Source organism: Canis lupus, chromosome 11 (genome assembly GCF_003254725.2).
Source record: "Canis lupus dingo isolate Sandy chromosome 11, ASM325472v2, whole genome shotgun sequence".
NCBI classification, from domain to species: Eukaryota; Metazoa; Chordata; class Mammalia; order Carnivora; family Canidae; genus Canis; species Canis lupus.
Window position 1 is genome coordinate 10725080 of NC_064253.1, and position 14060 is coordinate 10739139.

The window sequence follows — 14060 nt, forward strand, 5'->3', positions numbered from 1 at the left end:
TGCGGTAAGCAATTCGTGTTTCAGAACTGTGGTTCCCTGACCTGCAGTATCAGCATCCCATGGGGACTTGTTAGAAATGCAAACTCTTAGGCACCATCCTATACCCAGTTAACAACAAACTCTGAGATTAAGGCCCAGCAATCTGTTTTTACAAGGCTTCAATGACTCCGATGCAAGCTTAATTTTGAGAAAGGCTCCACAACACACTGCAGGCTACATCTCAGCTAGTAACAAAAAATGTCTTGAAGAAACAACACCCTCAGAAGTCTCTAAATTAATTAAAATCACTCCGAGAAATGCCTCAGGGAGACCCCAAACCAGCTGTGAATCCCTTTGATATCTCCCGAGAATCAACTCCACATTCACCTAGCTGCTCAACTTGAACAATTTTTGGAAAATTGGTTAACGCATTCTGTTTTGTCTTTTTTCATCATATAATCAAGACCTTGAAGTAGGCTCACGTTTTTCAAGCTCTTTAATGAACAATGCTTCTACTCTGTTGGGGTACAGGTGAGGATGAGGAGGTACAGGAAATTTAATAATATATTCAGTACTAGATTTGGGGGGACAATGTGATAGGATCTCTCGCTGACTTATGCAAATGAGAATTGTATTTCAGATCTTTGCCCTTCAAATGCCATCAGTCACCGATATAAAGAAACCCAACATTGTATCAGCAAAATGTGATGTTCAAATCAATTAATAATGTATTGAAACTCTTTATTTTATGAGACTTGGTATTTTTAGGAAATTTTTGTTAGGTTAACACGCAGCCCCTTTCAAATCTCGCAGAGCAGTACTGATGGGAAATCATGGCAAGTGGAGGATTTTTCTTTCTTTGGTTTGTAATGTTATGTATGTAATGTTATGGAAGAAAATTAGAACTTCTAGTGTATTCTGGCTTTCCTCAGCCAGCTCCTCTGGAGTCGGGGTTGAGGGGAAGGTACCAAAACTATTTCAGCACCTGGATCAATGCAGATCACTTGAAGTTCTTTCCCCTTTGGGGCCTGCATAATAAAGTCTGAGTCACTGGAGGCCACAGATAGCAGCAGTACCATGACAACAGTGAAGACAGAGAATCAAGAGGGCAGATTACTCTTCTAACACAGTCAAGAGCTTTGTGAAGGTAGAAAAATAGAAGCAAATTTCTTAACATATATTTGTAACAAATAAAACAAATATATGTAACAGGTGTTAACTATGATTATATTTAAATGATAAACTTTCATTAGGTTTTGAATTAAATAGGAAGTCTGATGAATTAAATACAATTTATTTAATGTCATAATCATAGTGAAGGCAGGGATGGTGAGGCGTGCATTCTGAAATTATTTTTTAAGCAAAAAAGCAGTCCATATCCTAAGAAACAATTATCGTGCTGAAATTAACCTGAAACAAAGCTGAAAAAGTTTTGGAAGTTCAAAGTTTTAGTAATGAATTTTAGACTTTAAGCTGAACGGTGAAATCTCACAGAAATAAAAAATAGAAACTGTGGTCTGAAAAGTTCCCTTGAATGCAGGAAAGCTTCTAAATTTTATTTCCTCTGAATTTAACTGTCAATAGGTTAACTAGCAGTCAGACACCCACAAAAGCTTTGTTCTTTCACTACTTCTATTATTCTGATCATGCAGCTGTATGGTCTCCCCATGGCCCATGCCCATTATATGAGGCCTCCTCACTTCCTAGCTTTGAGGCTCTGCATCACTGTAAATCACTGGGACTAATTTTTTGGGTGGATCACTATTAATATTCATTAGATATTCAAGTATTGTCACAAGAATCTAAGGAAGTTAAATTGCATTAAGAAAAAACACCAATTGAGCGAATTTTAACGTATTTGAGAAAATCCTATAGGTATTCCTGTTTTTTTTTTTTTTTTTTTCAAAGTAACAGACACTTCTAAAGAAGAACCATACCCTCACCCTCTTGGAAAAAGAATTTAAATATTATGTCATTAAAAAGTGAAAAAATAAATAAATAAAAAAAATAAAAAAATAAAAAGTGAAAGACAGGGGTCCTGTCGGTGGCTTAGTAGGTTGAGCCTGTCTGCCTTCAGCTCAGGTCATGATCTCAATGTCCTGGGATTGATCCCAGTGTAAGGGCTCCCTGCTCAGTGGAGAGCCTGCTTCTCTCTCTCCCTCTGCCACTCCCCCTGTTTGAGCTCTGTCAAGTAAATAAACAAAATCTTAAAAAAAATTAAGTGAAAGACAGCATGTAGCATCCAAGTTACAGGACATCTTAGTTCATAAGTTTGAGTTCCAGTCATATCAACTGCATTTCAATGATTTATTAATATTCAACTAATAATTACCAAATGGACACATAGCTTTATCTTTTTTGTTTGAAAAATGCATTTTTAATTTTGTGAACACAGTATTTGCAATTTGACGGCCATACACCTTCCATTTTTGCTATTCATTTTACAACAAAATATCGATAGGGTATTCATGCAAGTGGTGGGAGTATATACACTGAATAACAAACACTCCAGAAAGCTCTATGTACATTATTTACATATTAACTATTTACCATAAATAGAAATGTCTAAGAAAAAATAAGAAAATGTGAAATCACAACGTGTGGTTTCAGGTCTACAACAGACCTAATTTCCCCAGCAAAGCACATCTATGTCAATAATACGCATTTTAACTTTTAAAAATATTCATTGCTTTATCTGAAGCATTAAATGCTTGCTTCACCTATAAATAGCTCCTATTTTGAGTCCGTTTGGTACCACATTAAACTGCTGACAGTTGTTCCGTGATCCTGAAGACACTTGCTTGCCTGGGTCCAGGGTCATCCAGTTAAACCTTGAGCATTCACCAAGGCCTGCCCGGCGCCCCCCCTGCACTGTCGCCTGCCCTCGGCCTCGATTCAAGCACGCCATGCGGACGTGGGGCTGGGGAGGAGGCTGAGGTCCGCGCGGCGTCCAGGACAGGCCTGTGGGTGCAGGTGGAGTGGGTCCGACGGCTGGTGTGCCCGTCGTGTTAATATTGTCACCACATAGACGGGGAACGAGAGGATCTCCCGTAACATGGGGGGCAGGTCCCACGGATTCTAAGCATCGCAGCCTCTGCCTCGCTCCTGGGGAAAGAGCCATGACCGGGGAGGAACAGTTCCCACCGGGCTTTCCTGAAGCTTGCTTCTCCCAACCCCACTGAGGCCAAGCCCGGGGCCAGAAAGCCCTGCTTCCCCAGGGGCCTAGCTGGGGCGGCCGCAGGACAGGGACGCTCTCCCTCGTGGGAGCTACCGATGGGGCCGCTGCCGGAGCGCTCTTGAGCAGTGCTGGGCCCGGGCTCCGGGCGCCGCGTGTCCGTGGAAGACCGGAGGCCAGAGCTGCATATATGCCGGCACATATACTCGCCTTTCTCAAAAACTACAGTTTCGAGTTTGAGGTATTAGTACAGTAACAAAGCCTAATAGCTTGGGAATGAAACAATCAGTTCAATGCAGGTCAGAGTCCTGGGCTCAGACGCCTTTGCATTTAGTGGGACTTAAAGCTACGTCAAGGTCAGCGGCGTCGAGGCCAGGGGCCCACAGCCGGGCAGTTCCAGCACCAAGGCAACTCACAGGAACAGTCACTTGTACTTAACATCCTCACACAGGTGCTCACGGTCTGAGGGCTGCTTTCTGGGACTTGCATGTGGCACAGGACGGTCCATGACCTCTCGCAGGAGTGGATGCGGGGCGGGGACCCACCGCCAGAACAGCCGCGTGGGTCAGGGGAGGTCCCATCCCAAACACCCAGACGCAGCGTCCCAGCACACGGCACCCCAACCTCACCCAGCAGTACCCCCATCCTGCTCGGAGATCCACCTTCCCTCCGGCAGCCGCCCTGAGCACCTACCATGAGATCAACAGCAACCTGACAACTACCTGATGGTGGATCCTCTGAAGTTCCACCACCAGTGCGTATGTGGGGTTTTAGGCTATTTACCGGAAACCCTCAGTGCCCCGTGCCTTCATCCCACAGCGTCCTCTCTCCCTGCGAGAGAGTAAGTCTCTGAAAACATGGAGTAAGGTTCGTTCTCATTATTTGTCTATATGTGTTAGGTTAAAAGATCTGGTCAAATTACCATCAGGTCAGTAATAAGTATTTGTTTTGCCAACAGGTTTTCAATAGCAAACACTGGCCCACAGGGAACCGCTAGCTGGTGGGCCACACAGGCCAAAGCAGCCGCTCCGTGGGGCTCAGCACCCGGGCTGCGCAGGACTGCAGTCACAAGAGAAACAGCCAGAACCATCACTTCCATGTTAAAGTTCTGCCTTTTCAGAAGGTTCTCTGTGGGGGCACAACGTCTGTGCTGAAGAGTAGCCCCGGCCGCCAGCCCCCTGGAGCCCAGCCCAGGGCCCCTTGGGGGTAAAGGGGGGCCTACCCCTGTGCACTGCACATGTGTGGACAGAGGTTTCCTCAGTGCACGTACTTGTGCCCTGTACTTGTGCCCAGGAGTTCTGTTTATAGCTGCCATTCTAAAAATGCTGTTAGAAAGTATCTTTCCTTACAATTTCAGAATATAAAAAGGCATATAAAAGCTATAATCCTATATATCTGAGAAAAAACTCTGAATAAAAAAGTGGTAGCTTTTCCTTTCTTGTCCTGATCGAAAACGGCGGCTTCTAGAACGGTGAACACAGCCACGGGAGCGCGCGTGTGGCCCGCGGGGCACGAGGTCCTGTCCGCGGAGGCGGCGTTGGCACGTGCGGGTGGGCCCCGCACAGAGGACCCCTCGGAGCTCGGGCCCTGCCCTCGGCGACCCCAGAGCGGCGCCTCCGTGAAGCCGCCGCCCGGTGCAGGTGCCGCTCCTCCGGGGAGGCGGCGGGAGGGCGAGGTGGGGCCCAGGGTGTCTGTCTGATGGGGGAGGCTCCCAGTCAACTTTCTGCTGCGGGATTTCGGCTTCCACTTTCACCTGTTCCGGCCAGGAGGGATCTATTTCTTATTGGCAATCCTCCTCTTCCTCGTGGCCAGCATGTCCTAGAAGGGATCCCTGCTGATGCTTGCTCGGATGGATTTCATGCTCTCTTCCTTCTCCTCGGGGCTCGGGGCAGAGATCCGTACACGACGTGGTTCCCCTCCACCACTCGGCCGCCTCCGTTTTACAGGCCTTGATGACCTGGTCCTTATGGCTTGGGTTATAAAGCTCGAAACAGTTCTGTTTCAGGGGTCCTCCACCTCCCTGATGCTCAGGTTTTCCAGGGGAACGATGCCCCTGGGCTCCTTGTCGGTCATACTCCAAGTACCAGAGGCAGTTGTCGATGAGGATGAACCACAGCGTCCAGGTCTTCACCCGCCCTCCCAGCTTCAGGAGCCAGCCCTCACGGTCAGGGTTGAAGAACGTGCGCGTCAGGTCGCTGCCATCATCCTCGGGGATCTTAAACGGCTCGTTCCTGATACTCTCGTACAAGCTCGGCGCAGCTCCTCCAGGAGATCCCCTCCCTCGCCGATGCCATAGTCCATGGTGACGAAGCGCTCAGCTGCGGGCTTGTCCCGCACATTGTGGTTGGAGGCTGGTGTTGAGCGTGATGATGGCGAACAACAGCACATAGCAGGTGTCTGTGGACTGGAAGACGCCCGGGTTGCACAGGCAATAGCGGGCCACGGACGCCTCCATCCGGCGGTCCATTTCCTGAGCCTCCCCCGAAGTCAAAAGCTCCACAAGAACAGCCTTGAGGCTTGGACAAGGTTCAGATCAGCAAACTCACGGAGTTTGACAAACGCCTGGAGAACTGGAGGGTATTATGCTGAGTGAAGTAAGTCAATCGGAGAAGGACAAACATTATATGTTCTCATTCATTTGGGGAATATAAATAATAGTGAAAGGGAATATAAGGGAAGGGAGAAGAAATGTGTGGGAAATATCAGAAAGAGAGACAGAACATAATAAAAACTCCTAAATCTGGGAAATGAACTAGGGGTGGTGGAAGGGGAGGAGGGTGGGGGGTGGGGGTGAATGGGTGACAGGCACTGAGGGGGCACTTGACGGGATGAGCACTGGGTGTTATTCTGTATGTTGGTAAATTGAACACCAATAAAAAATAAATTTATTAAAAAATAAATAAATAAAGTTGTCCCTCTCACCCAGATAGTCCCCAATCACGGTCTTATTTAGGTCTTCTGGTTTATACAGGAACTGGGCTAGTCTTCTGGGGAGTTCTGCAGCAGGTCATTTTCTTTCTTTTTTTTTTTTTTTTTTTTTTTTATTTACTTATGATAGTCACACACACACACAGAGAGAGAGAGAGAGAGAGAGAGAGAGAGAGAGGCAGAGACATAGGCAGAGGGAGAAGCAGGCTCCATGCACCGGGAGCCCGACATGGGATTCAAACCCGGGTCTCCAGGATCGCACCCTGGGCCAAAGGCAGGCGCTAAACCACTGCGCCACCCAGGGATCCCGGTCATTTTCTATTAGAAACTGAATTCCCTTTTCAGGGTCCACGTTGAACTTCTTCCTCCCCATGGCTATCTGCTTGTTCCTCTGTGCAGTTTTGCTCTCCTCCACTCAAGTCAGATTGTCAATCTCAGTCATCACTTCGGCAATTTCGTATTTCAGCCTCTCAGTGTCATCAATAAGTTCCTTCTTTCTTCGACTAATGTCTAAAAGTTCTTCTCTGTCTTCTAATGAGAGGCCATCAGGCACGCCGCCACCCACGCCACCACTGCCCAGCCGCCTTCGTCCATGTTGAGGCCTCACCCGCTGCCGCCGGGCAGCTCGGCCACATAGCTTGATCTTAAACAGTATTACTATAATCTATCGTTAGAAGATTGTAATCCAAGAAAAGTACGACATATTTATTGATCATTTAGCATTATAACTGAAGGAAGAAAAATTGTTTTTAAGTATTTTTACTTAAAGATACTAAATATGTTTTGATGCCCAGTGGCTGGTGATTGGTGAGTCGAAATTGAACATTCATTCAACTTTCTACCTCCATTCTGTGCTAAAATGTTAACTTTCATGAACATTAAACTTTCTCCCCATATCATGAGCTGCTGCCTATAGAGTCACTGTCCTATCACACAATTACTAACATCTTCATGACTCAACATATGCTGTTTTCCCTTCTGGAGTCACTAGTCTCTTCTGTGCTACCTATTTTATTTTTTTAAAGTAATATCTACATCCACCTTGGTGCTGAACTTATGACCCTGAGATCAAGAGTTGCATGCTCTACTGACGGAGCCAGCCAGGAGCCTCTGCTTTTGCACGAAACACCTTCTGGTCACTTGATGGGCCACTGTAGTCAATCCTTAACTCAACAAATCATCTTACAGAAAGTCACAAGGCATCCCAATGTTTCTCCATAGTGCTTGTTGGTGATCATTTTCATCATGAAATTTCATTATGTACACCAAATGGTAAAAACCAGAACAAAATTAGTAAGTACCTAATATCAGCTTTAGAAAAACATTACAGACTATTTTGTAGAGTTTTAGGTTTACAGAAAACTGAGCAGATGGTACAGAGTCTCCATACACCACCTCTTTACTTCTTATAATCCCCCATATTCATATTTTGCATCAGTACAGCACACTTACTGTAACTGATGAACCAATATTGATACGTTATTAATGCTGACATATTATTTTTAACTCACAGCTACAGTTTAAAGAATGATTTCTTTGTGCTATACAGTTCTAGAGAAAAAGTATAATGTCTTGTATCCACCATGACAATACTATATAGAATAGTTCTACTGCCCTAAAATCCACATCTCATCCACTCCACTTTCCTGAACCACTGGCCACCATAGTTTTTTTTTCCCTCAACAATTTTGCCTTCTCCAAGAAGTTATATACTCGGAATCTTACAATACATAGCTTGATCAAACTGACTTCTTTGACCTAGCAATATGCCTTCAAAGTTCCTCCATGTCTTTACATAGTCTGATACCTCATTTCTTTTTTTTTTTAAAGATTTTATTTATTTATTCAGAGAGAGAGCATGTATGATCAGGGAGAGGGGCAGTGGGAAAGGGGGAGAGAGAATCCCAAGCTGACTTAGTGTTGAGCACAGAGCCCAACGTAGGGGTTGGATCTCACAACCCCGAGATCATGACCTGAGCCAAAATCAAGAGTTGGACTCTGAACTGACTGAGCCACCCTGGCCCCCTACCTCTTTTCTTATTTCTTTTCATCCCATTATGTGGGATGAATCAGAGTTTTTTTTATCCACTCATCTACAGAAGGACATGGTTTCTTCCAGTTTGGGGCAGTTATAAATAAAGCTTCTATCAACATTTGCATAGATCTTTGGGTAGATATAACTTTCAACTCACTTGAGCAAGGATGTGGGAGTGTTGAGTCCTATGGCAAAATTATGATTATTTTTTAAAATAAACTTCCCAACTGTCTTCCAAAGTAGCTGTATGATTTTGCATTCCCACCAACAATGAATGAGAGTGCTTGTTGCTCTACATCCCCATCAGCACGTGATACTGTTAATTTTTTGGATTTTAGCAATTCTAATAGAGGTTTCCTGGTAGTTCTTTGTTTCATTTTTGCAATTCCCTAATGAGTGTCTTTCAGGTGTTTATCTGCCATCTGTCCATCTTTAGTAATATGTCTGTTCAGATCTTTTACCCTTTATATGAACTTTTTCCTTATTATTTTATTTTAGGGTTTTAAATGCTCTCTACATAGTTTTAATCCAAGGTCCATCATCAGTTTTGTTTGTGTAAATGCTTTCTTCTAGTCTATGGTTGTCTTTTTATTCTCCTAAAAGTGTCTTTCACTGAGTAAGGTTTTTAATTTTAATGAGGTCCAACTTGTAATTTTTTCTTTCATAGATTATTCTTACAGTGTCATATGTAGAAATGCCTCATCAAGTTCAAGGTCATGTAGACCTTGAATTTTGTGTTATCTTGTAGTAATTTAAATGTTTAAATTGTGAACGTTTTACATTTACATTTAGGTTGATGACAGTGTTTGAGCTACATTTTGTCAAAGATGTAAGATCTGTGTTTATGCTTTTTGTTTTTGCTGTTGTTGTGCATGTGGAGGTCCAGGTGATCCAACATCCTTTGTTTAAAGGACTATTAATTCTCCATTGAACTGCTGTTGCTCCTTGCCACAGAGCAACTGACTGTTTGTGGCAGGTGTCTCTCTAGGCTCTCTATTCTATTCTGATCTATTCTGTCACCATTGCCATGCTGTCTTGATTGCAGTAGCTTCAGAGCAAGTCTTAAAGTCAGATAATGCCAGTCCTTTTATTTGGCCTTTTCATATAATCTTTATTTTTTTTTAAGATTGTATTTATTTACTCATTAGAGACACAGAAAGAGAGAGAGAGGCAGAGACGCAGGCAGAGGGAGAAGCAGGCTCCATGCAGGGAGCCTGACGTGGGACTTGATCCCGGGTCTCCAGGATCAGGCCCTGGACTGAAGGTGGCGCTACACAGCTGAACCAAAGGGGCTGCCCCTCATATAATCTTTAGAATCAGTTGATCAACATACACAAAACAACATGCTATGATTTTAATTGGGATGTCATTTGAATCACTGCATGAAGTTGGGAAGAAGGGACATCTTAACAATATTGAGTATTTCTAACTGCAAACACAGAATAGCTTTCCATTTATTTAGACCTTCATCAGAACTTCATAGTTTTTCACAACTACGCCTTATGCAACATTTGTTAGATTAGTATCTAAGCATGTCATTTTGAAGTGTTAAATACTTTGTGTCTTTAATTACTAATTGTTCATTGCTGGTTCATGGGAAAGCAACTGACTTTTGTATGTAAACCTTGTATTGTGCAACCATGCTATAATCGATGATTAGTGCCAAGAGTATTTTTGTAAATTCTTTGTATTTTCTAAATAGGCAATCGTGTAATTTGTGGACGGTTTTATTTCCCTTTGTTTTGTCTTATTGCTTTACTCAAAACATCTGGTATGATGTTAAACAGGAGTGGTAAAAGAAGACACCCTTGTCTTGTTCTCAATGTTAGGGAGAAATCACCTAGTTTCTATTAAGTAAAATGTTAGCTACAGGTTTTTGTTCTGTTTTTGTAGGGGAAATGCTATTTATCAAGTTGAGGAAGTTCCTCTCTATTCATAGTTTGCTGGAAGTTTTTGTCAAGAATGTGATTTGAGGGGATCCCTGGGTGGCTCAGTGGTTTAGCGATGCCTTCGGCCCAGGGCGTTGTTGTTGTTGTTGTCCCGGGATTGAGTCCCACATCAGGTTCCCTGCATGGAGCCTGCTTTTCCCTCTGCCTGTGTCTCTGCCTCTCTCTGTGTGTCTCTCATGAATGAAATAAATAAAATTTTTTAAAAAAGAACATGTGTTGGGTTTTGTTAAATGATTTTTCTGTAGCCACTGCAGCCATAAGAGTTTTTTTTTTTAATCTGATGTAATGGATTACATTCATTTTTTAAATTAATTGATTTTTAAAGGTTGAATTAGTCTTGCATTCTTGGTGAATTCCATCTAACATTTAGAGTAAAAATGATAGAAATTCTCTAAAGTCTCTTCCTGGAATTATAGGCAAAGGGAAACTCTAATTTATCCTGACGACAGTGTTCCCATCTTAGTAGTTCCAGAGTCTCACAACTAAAGCATTATTTAACTTTCCAAACATTTTCCTGTTATATTTTAATAGTTCATGTACCATACTGACAAAATCACTCAGCTTTCTTAAACTTAAAGCCAATACTAGGCCTTTTACTTCTACTCCCAAATATCACTGCTTCTATCTATTCCCTTCTTTCAGGGCTCATTTCACCTGTGATGTTCAGTCCTCTCAGAACTTTTTCAATAACCACGTGGAGATATTCCTGCAGTTTCTTGTCTCCTCCAACTATCCTTCTGTATTGAAGTAGAAATGCCTTAATGAACAACTGTGATCATTTTACTTCCGTAGAAATAGGAATAAAAACTAACTTGATATTCATGACTTTTTACCATCTAAGTATGCATTATATGCCCAGACTGTTAATTCTTCCATCCAGACAGCCACTTTCCAATCACTCCCTCAAATCTGTTTAATTAAAACCACATTTTCCAGAAGCCTTTCTGACAATGAATTTGTGCATGCATAAATGAGTAACAGTAGTGGGAAACAGTATCACTTTCCTCAAAAAAATTTTTCTGCGGCACATGTCCCCTTCTATTGTGAACTACAGTGTTTTAAAATTCATTAATTATTACCCCTAGTAGACTTGAAAAGTCTTTGGGTAGACTCATTTCTGTTGTTACTAGTTACCAAGTAAAATCAATCAGGATAATTGTAAAAAGCACAATGAAGATAAATATTGCGTGTACTGACAAGCCATTTCTATATTACTTCACATCCAGACCCAAGTCCAAACTTTCTTTCAGGAAATCCCTCTCTCTCTCTCTCTCTCTCTCTCTCCTAGTCAACATATTAAAGAAGCAATCCTCTTCCTGCTCCAGTCCTGCTGACTTTCTATTCCATTCCTTTGCTTTATTTCCATCATAACCTGAAGCCTACTTCAAATCACCTATTTCCTGGCTTACCTGCTCTTTCTCCCACTCTAAAAGCCACTCGAAAATAGAAATGTTGTATGTCCCATTGTCTCACACAATGCCTAACACATAGTTGGCAGTGAGTAACAGATAAAGAGAAAACTGAATAAATATCTACCTATGTGTTCTAACTGGGAAATAGAAAATAATGAAAATAAAAGGATAAGGCAACTTCTTGAATGTGAAAAAGAAAAGACAATCCTGGAGGAGGTACAAGTGGACTGAACATCTGTGATTTCTGCATCAAGGAGGGGTAAACAGTCCCTAGGCATGGCACACTGCTTTGCTAACCCTTTCTAAGAAGCCAGTACGTCCTACAGGTGGTATGGCTACCCTTCATTTTCTCTGATGGTATCATCACTTCCCAGCTTAAGACATAATGTAAGCAGCTACTGTTAGCAAATGAAATCCAGCTGAGGAAAACCGATGGAAGTGACTTGGCAAAGAAAATGACAGCAATGAGGGGGAATGAGAAACCCCAGGCATATGAGAGGCTAACTCCCAGGAAAAGGCTTTATTACTAAAATAATACATTGATTCTATTGCCAGAATTGCTATTCAACAAACAGTAACAATGCTAGGTCACATTTATTAGCCAAGTGAATCTAAACTGTTCGGTCTTATTTCCTTCAACTCCACATCCTAATAAATCAGTAGTCCTTAGACTTGGGTAGTGTGTCCAGGGAACTTGTGAAAAGCAAACACACGTATATACAGTACGCCTGTGTTTATATATGCTAACAGGTATATATGCAGTAGATATAGACATATATATTTAAAACCTCAGTGAGTTATATATAGTCAATTCTCACCATTTGTGGTTGTCATGGCCTATTAAGTCACTGTAAAGAGTTAGTGAATAATGAATTACTGCTCCCAGGGGAAACACAGGGTTAAGTTCTGACAAGCCTCCACCCATATTTTCCTCGGCTGATCAATACATAACCTTATTTCATGTATGTCTCTGTTTAAAAGCATCTTATTTCATATATATTGTTGATTCCTTGCTGTTGAACTCGTGGTCAACAACCCTTTAGCTCATGCCTGGATGAAGCTTATCATACACATTTTCTTCACAAGGAACATGAGAACCTTCGTGCACTAAGGAACCCTAGACAGTATTTCAGCACTAGAGGAGGCCACATTCAACAGCGAAATTGTCAAGAAAAAGTATAGACGTGAAAAATATTGCCACTAAATGGACTGTGAAATGGATACTTATTTACAGTATGACAGCTGAAATCATAAGGCAAAGTGAGTGCCCCCCCACCTTTCCCTCTCTGTATAGGTACAAGACAAAAGTACCATAAATAGTGTGACATGGGGGCGTTGGCTTATAAATAAATTTTAGCAGACAGGTGAATTCACACACACACAAAATCCACAAATAACAAGGCTCAACTATATATGTATTTATACACAAACATACTGTAGTATGTGCATGTCAAAATTCAGAGAAAGAATGAAAGTCACATTTGAAAGTTGGCAAATTGGCATATGGATAATATAGGAAGCCATAATTTTCTTTTAAAATTCTGTTACTGGGCAGCCCCGGTGGTTCAGTGGTTTAGCAAGCCACCTTCAGCCCGGGGCCTGATCCTGGAGACCCAGGATCGAGTCCCACGTCCGGCTCCCTGCATGGAGCCTGCTTCTCCCTCTGCCTGTGTCTTTGCCTTTCTCTCTCTCTGTGTATCTCTTATGAGTAAGTAAATAAAATCTTAAACAAATAAAAATAAAAAATAAAATTCTGTTACTGATTAAGTAAGCCTGGTTTTTAGTTTGATATAAAAGTGACTTTTTGAAAAATTGACAAAATGTAAGTACTAAGGGCATGAAATCATAATTACCTCCAAAATTACTCTCCACTCCTAGAAATAGGTAAAATGGTAATGAGAAGTACCTATAGCCCTGACAAGAACCAATCCTATCATTATCAGACTTTGTCAATTTTCTTTTTCTTCAATTTTTATGTCACTGAATTTCTGCTTTTCTTAATACTTTGGATAGACTATTATGACACATATTTCTAACTTAAGATGACAATTTTAGAAACTGGACCACAATGTTGAGAATCTACTAAAATCAGTAGGCAAGAACTAAAAGGAAAAGCAAGAAAGCCGATCATAATGTAGGAAATGAAGTTCAAAGGGATCATGCTTTATTCATGCAATGCAAACCACAGGTCAACCCTTTGATTTGAATGGGTGATGGAAATAGGTCCTTTTAGGAGAAGGAGAAGAGGGAGGGATAAAGGAAAGAAGAAGGAGAGAAGGAGGAAAGCATCACTTTCTTTGCAGTTGCAAAATAACTTCACAATTCTTTTTTTTTTAATTTTTTTTATTTATTTACGATAGTCACACAGAGAGAGAGAGGCAGAGACATAGGCAGAGGGAGAAGCAGGCTCCCTGCACCGGGAGCCCGACGTGGGATTCGATCCCAGGTCTCCAGGATCGCGCCCTGGGCCAAAGGCAGGCGCCAAACCACTGCGCCACCCAGGGATCCCTTCACAATTCTTTAGGAAAATAAAAAAACTATTTTAAACTTATGTATTTAAAAAGGGAAGAACTCTGGAAGTT

The 14060-nt window shown here is 42.2% G+C and overlaps 1 protein-coding gene and 1 pseudogene across 5 annotated transcripts in view; both read right to left on the reverse strand.

Moving 5' to 3' along the window:
- Positions 1-14060, reverse strand: part of LOC125752133 (arginine/serine-rich coiled-coil protein 2-like) — a 316143-nt gene that overhangs the window by 128913 nt on the left and 173170 nt on the right. The gene's annotated exons all lie outside the window — the stretch shown is intronic.
- Positions 4788-6692, reverse strand: LOC112650322 (cytohesin-3-like; annotated as a pseudogene).